General features: G+C 39.3%; 1 pseudogene; it reads left to right on the forward strand.

Moving 5' to 3' along the window:
• The first annotated feature begins 407 nt into the window (after positions 1-407).
• On the forward strand, positions 408-873 carry LOC144255091 (pancreatic progenitor cell differentiation and proliferation factor pseudogene; annotated as a pseudogene).
• The last annotated feature ends 5,938 nt before the right edge of the window (positions 874-6,811 follow it).

Below are 6,811 nucleotides of genomic sequence, written 5' to 3' on the forward strand. Positions count from 1 at the left end.
ATCCTGGCACCCTGAAGTAGTGCTTTCCAACGTGTGATCCCTAGACCAGCACAACAGCGTCCCCTGGGGGCTTGTTAGAACTGTCTTGTCAGGTCCCACCCAAGACCTACTGAATATGAAACTCTGGGGGCTGAAGCTCCCCACAAACTGTGTTTCTTCAAGCCTTTCTGGTAATTCTCATGCAGAAGGTTGAGAACCACTCCTTTCAAGATGAATAGTTGAAGGCCTTCTCACCGTGGTCTTAAGCATCATCCTAGTGGCTATTTCTCTAACCTCAGCAAAGCTGCAGCAGTGATGATGAAATGTACTCTTATCGTTCTGTTTTTGTATTTTGCAGTGTATATCATGTCAGGCATGCTGGGCATAGGATCAATCACAGCCCTTGGTTAAGATTGGTGTTATGGGACGGAGGAGCGGCGTCCTACGGCCTCTGTTACCGATGGGCTCCGCGGCCTAGCGCCCAGGCCCCGCCACCGGTGACCGGGCACCGGGGGCTGCGAGGGGTCGCCTCCGAGGTCTCCACCAGCCCATAGGCGAAGCATGGCAGCCATCCCCTCTAGCGGCTCGCTGGTGGCCACCCACGACTACTACCGGCGCCGCCTGGGCTCCGCGTCCAGCAACAGCTCCTGCGGAAGTGCCGAGTACCCTGGGGAGGCCATCCCCCACCACCCGGGTCTCCCCAAGGCCGACCCAGGTCACTGGTGGGCCAGCTTCTTCTTCGGGAAGTCCACTCTTCCGTTCATGGCCACAGTGGTGGAGTCTCCAGAGCACTCGGAATCCACCCAGGCCTCCACCACTGCCTCCAGAAACCACGAAGCAGCAGCCAGTCAACCAGCCGGGTCAAGCCAGCACTGGGTCTCAGTCCTGACCTGATTGGGGCTTCCAAGGTGCTAGGTCAAATCCTGCCCACTCCAGCGGGTAGGGTTGATGGGCTACAGCAAGCAGAGACCAGCTGGGTTCTTCCACATGGAGATGGCAGGCGCCAGGCAAGAGACCCCTTCTTTCCAAATCACAGTGGGCTTTTCTGATCCACATAACTGTGCCTTGCTCAAGCAGAAAATAAACTCCAAAGAGCGGGCAGCCCCCCCCCCAAAAAAAAAAAAAGATTGGTGTTATGGGCTGGGGAGGTGGCTCAAGCGGTGGCGCGCTCGCCTGGCATGCATGCAGCCCGGGTTTGATCCTCAGCACCACATACAAACAATAGGTTGTGTCTGCCAAAAACTAAAAAATAAATATTAAAAAAAAAATTCTCTCTCTCTCTCTCTTTAAAAAAAAAAAAGATTGGTGTTATTGCAAAGCCCAACACACAGTAGGTTGCTCAGAGAATATTCATTATCAGCAATAATGTGCTGACAGATAAATAAATTTATAAAATAAATTATCATCATCAGCAATGAACTACTGGTATATACATTGACCCTCATATACATGACATTGAGTGAAAAAAGCCAGACACAAAACATTACATACTCTCTGACTTCACAGGTAGGAATACCAAAAAAGGACAAAACTAGTGAGAGCAGCCAGGGGAGTGGTTCCTTTGATGGGAGGAAGCACTGACTGAAAGAGGGACTGGAGTTTCTACACAGACTCTATGGGCTACATTAAAACAATGATCAAAGAGAACTTCATAGTGGTAGAAATTACTAAGGCATAGAATAGAAAAGCAGAAGATCTAATTAATCACTCAAAATTCTGGTTTCTTGAATAAAGACACAAAAATAGACAAACCACTAACTTGATCAAAAAACAAGTTAGAAAACATAAAATTCAAAATAAAAAATGGCAAAGAAATCATAACTCTTGAAAGAGGATAACTTTGAAAATCACAAGTGATTGCTGCGTGAGGTGGTGTACACATGTAATCCCGGTGACTCAGGAGTCTGAGGCAGGAGGATCATAAGTTCAAGGTCAACCTGGGCAACTTAGTAAGGCCCTGTCTCAAAATAAAAAAATTAAAGGGGCTGGGGATGTAGTTTAGTGGTCAAGTGTCCCTAGGTTCAATCCCCATTTCTCTGCCCCCACCAAAATTATAAGTGACTAATTTGCAAAACCCTATATGCAAACACATTTGAGAACCTAGGTTAAATGTATAATTTTTTAGGTAAATACAAATTACACAAATTGACCCTATAGAGTTATAAAATTTAAAGTGATTAATTTCATAGATAAAAAAAAACTAGTATTGAGGAAGCCCCATGAACCCCTAACCATAACAGCCCTGATGTTCTGTAAATTTTTTTCCAAGCACTGAAAATGAAGAAAAATCTTCTATTCCTTTTTGTGACACAAGTAAAACCCATATACTTAAACCTGATACTGAAAATGTATAAAAAATAGGAAAGAAAACTCAAGACCAGTATTACGTACCAAAATAAAAGTGTTAAATTAGGAAACAGAATCCAGTACAGCTTTAAGAAAATAATGCACCATGACCAAATGAGAATGTTTTCCCTGGAGTGAAAGTTTAGTTCAATATTAATAAATCCATTAATATGATATGTCATAATAATAGATATAAGGGGGGAAGATGTATGATTATATTTGTAGATGTTGAAAGAGACTTTGACAAATTTCAACACCTACTCCTGACAAAAAGTCAACAAGTTGGAACTAAAAACTACCTTCTAATAGTTCTAAAGTTAGCACCTAACATTTCCACTAAGATTTTGATCAAGGCAAAAAAGCCTACTATCTCTAATTACTAACAAATACATCTTCATATTGTAGGTATTTGCCAATACAATAAGACAAGAAAAAATTGGAAACTTAAAAATTGGAAAAAAAAATAAGTTTTTATAAATGTAAGAATATCTAGACTGACACAGGGGCACATACGTGTAATCCTAGCAGCTTGGGAGGCTGAAGCAGAAGGATTGCAAGTTCAAGGCCAGACTCAGCAACTTAGTGAGACCCTGTTTCAAAATAAAACATAAAAAGGGCTGGAGATGTAGCTCAAATGTAAAGTGCACCTGGGATCAATCCCTAGTACAAAAAAAGAAAAGAAAGAAAGTAAAAATACCTATACATGCAGATGACGTGATAGTATAGCTGCAAAACCTTAGAGAATCAGTGATAAACTAAAAGACTAAAAGAATTCTGAAAGAAAGCTTCGTATAAAATTAACAGAGGAACCAATTGTTTTCATATGCATGAAATGTGAACAAGTTAGAGTGAAATGTAACCAGTTAGAGGATATAGTGGTAAAAAAAAAAAAATTCCCCTGATAATAGCAACAAATAAGAACAAGTTGAAGGGCTGGGGCTGTAGCTCAGTAGTAGAGCACTAGCCTAGCATGTATGAGGCACTGGGTTCAAGCCTCAGCACCACATAAAAATAAATAAATATATATACATCTTTATGAAAAATACCTATCTAAAAACAAGGCATGTCTTTTCATTTGAACAAGTCTATTTTTCTTTTATATGTGTGTGTGTGTGTGTGTATCTATGTATATACATATACATATGGTTTTTCATAAAGATGTCAATTCTCCAAAAATTAACCAGTAAAGTTAATAAATCCCAATAAAATACAAGTGTTTACTAAAATTCATAGAGCAAAACAAACACCCCCTGCAAACACAGAAAAAGAAACAGAAACCCTACCAAATATTAAAACCTGTTATAAATCCTGCATATCTAAAGTAGTTTGTACTGATGCTTAGAGTAGCAGACCAGTGGAATTAAATAGAAATTCTAGTAATAGACCCTAGTAGATATAAAAATCTGTATATGATAAGAGTGACATCTTAAATCACTGGGGTAAATAAATTGTACTAGGGCATCTGAGTAATCATTTGTAGAAAAATAAGATTATGTCCATAACTTACACCATGCCTAAGAGTAAATACATTTTAAGCTCTTCAAAGATCTTAATGGGAAAATATGAGACCATGTAAGTATTAGAAGAAAACACCGGTACATTTATCTTTAACTTCAGCTTAGGGAAAGGAAAGGTTTTCAAAATATCTCCAAGATGGGCTGGGGTTGTGGCTCAGCGGTAGAGCACTTGCTTAGCATGTGCAAGGCCCTGGGTTTAATCCTCAGTACCACATAAAAATAAATAAAGGTATTGTGTCCAACTATAACTAAAAAATAAATATTTTTAAAAAATATGTTCAAGATGAGGGAGCAGTATAAGAAAAGACATAAATTTAGCTACATAAACTTATTTTTCAGTCCTGGGCATTAAACACAGGGCCCTGAGCATGCTAGGCAAGTGCTCTACCTCTAAGATATACCCCCAGCCCCCAAATAAGCTTTTGAATGAGAAAAGAAATGCATAAATAAAGAAAAAAAAAAGCTGATGACCTAAAAGAAATATTTATGGGCTGGGGTTGTGGCTCAGTGGTAGAGTGCTTGCCTAGCATCTGCGAGGCCCTGGGTTCAGTCCTCAAACCACATAAAAATAAATAAACAAAATAAAGGTATTGTGTACAATTAAAAAAGAAAATATTTTCAACATATATTACGGACAAATGGCAAATATCAACATTATTTTTTTTAAAAAAACTCCTAAAAATTGAGGAATAAAAGATCAAAATTTTAATGGCAAAATGGGGAGAGCTGTGTGCCTGTAATCCCAGCAATTTGGGAGGCTGAGGCAGGAGTATTGCAAGTTCAAGGCCAGCTTCAACAACTCAGCAAGACCCTGTCTCAAATTTAAATAAAAGAAAGGAAGAAAGAAAAAAATAGGAGAGAAAAATTATTTTAAAACATTCACATAAATATATAAAAGTGATCTTTAAGATATGTAAAAATATTTGGCCTCACTTAACAATTACAGAAATAAAAATTGAAACTACTCTGGGATATCATATCTCACCTATCAGATGACAATACATTCTGTTGGTAAGGCTACAAAGGAAACAGGTACTTTCATATATTGCCACTGGAAATCAAAATTGGCACCACCCTTTTAGAGGAGAATTTAGCAATATCTGACAAATATTCGCTTACCTTTTGTTCCAGCAATGTCACTCTAGGTGTTTAACCTGAGTATAGGCCTTCACTTGGTTGATACTACATGCAGACAGGGCAAGTCACTGCAGTCGTTTTTTCTAATAGTAAAATATTGAGAAAAAAAAAAAAAGTAAGTTTCCTACGTAAGAGAATGAATGAATAAATTATGATACATCCACACAGTGCTTCTGTTGAAAGAATGAGGATTATCTCTATAAATTGATGAAGTAATGTCCTGGATATATTAATACATTAAATTAAAAAAAAAACCCAAAGTGCAAAAGAGTATTTGTTGAGAGATACTAGAGTTCTGTGGACTTGCTTCCCAGTGAAATAGACATAATTGGTGACAAATAGTTAAAAAAAAAATAAATGTTCTGAAAATTGTCCTAAGGACATACGAGGAATTGGGAAACATGTCCTAAGTGTTGGTAAGATCGGCTGGAGTCTGCAGCACAGGAGCCACTACCTCTCCCTGGCTGTGCCAGCTCTGCCTGACGGAAGCCACTCGAGTTGGGTGGGTGGCTCCTTCTCCCCCAAGCTCCCAGTCAAGCCCTGGATTATCTCCCCAAGAAGGACAGGTTCTCAGCATCCGTTATTCTTCCCAGCTGTGTATGAAGAAGCTAAATTCCAGGTGAGCATGGACACGAGGCTGGAGGTTTCCTTTTTACCCCCAGCTCCACTCATATGGTGGCTGTTCCTCAGGGCTGCAAGCCCAGAATACTGGGACCTGGATTGCCCTCATCCAGTCCAACAGTAGGGTTCAGGTTCTAGAAGAAACCAAGAAGACATTCCAGAGGTGTCTTCTCTACCCAGTGCCCTGCCCACAAAGCACAGCTGTCATTCTGGGAGAAGCAGGACACTGTCCCCACTCCCAACTCTGCAGTTATATAGTTCTTATAAATATATTTACCCTGGACTTAGGAATAGACAAATATCCCAAATAAAATAGTTGATAATGAGCTAAATGCTTTATGGAAATAACTCAATAACCACAGATTAATCCATCTGACAATGACTTTTATATTAATATTTTAAGATTATTTATATTAAATATTTTTCTTGGGTGAAAAAAAACCTGGAACATCCCAAATAGCCATCAAAAGGAGAATAAATACACATAGTATTTCATCAATGAAAAGGAACAAACATTATTATTATCATCATCATCATCGTTACTATTTAGAATACCATGGATTGAGCCTAGAGGTGCTCTACCATTAAGCCACATCCCCAGCCCTCTTTATTTTTTGTTTTGAGACAGAGTCTTGCTAAATTGCCCAGGCTGGCCTTGAACTTGCTATCCTCCTGCCTCAGCCTCTACATCACTGGGATTGCAGGTGTACACCACTGCACCTGGCTAGGAGCAAGCCTCTAATCCAAGAAACAAGTAGATGTGTGTGATGATGTCAAAATGGCAGGGAATATGCTGCATAATTCCATTTGTATGAAGTTCACAACAGGCAAAACTAACTAAAGTGAAAGAAATTAGGTAGTGGTACTCTGGGAGGGGGTTGGTATGGGAACTGACTGAGAAAGGGGCACAATGGAATTTTCTGAGTAGACAGTGTTTCACATATTAATTGTAGTGGTGTTTACACTGGTATACATGTTTGCCAAAACTCATCAGACTGTACACTTAATATAGGTGCATTTTATTCTGTACAAATTGTATATCAAAGTTGATTAAAACAAAAAAAGGCAAAAAAGTTCCTCAAATGTTTTCAGTCTTCAGTCTGCTCATGTCTAGGAGTCCAGCAATAGTCAACTGATAGAAAGTTCTGGTTATGAGGGGGGCCTTTCAACTAGAGGTTCATTATATAGTGACCAGGATGGAATACTTTGTG

The sequence above is a fragment of the Urocitellus parryii genome, chromosome 5, assembly GCF_045843805.1.
Source record: "Urocitellus parryii isolate mUroPar1 chromosome 5, mUroPar1.hap1, whole genome shotgun sequence".
NCBI classification, from domain to species: domain Eukaryota; kingdom Metazoa; phylum Chordata; class Mammalia; order Rodentia; family Sciuridae; genus Urocitellus; species Urocitellus parryii.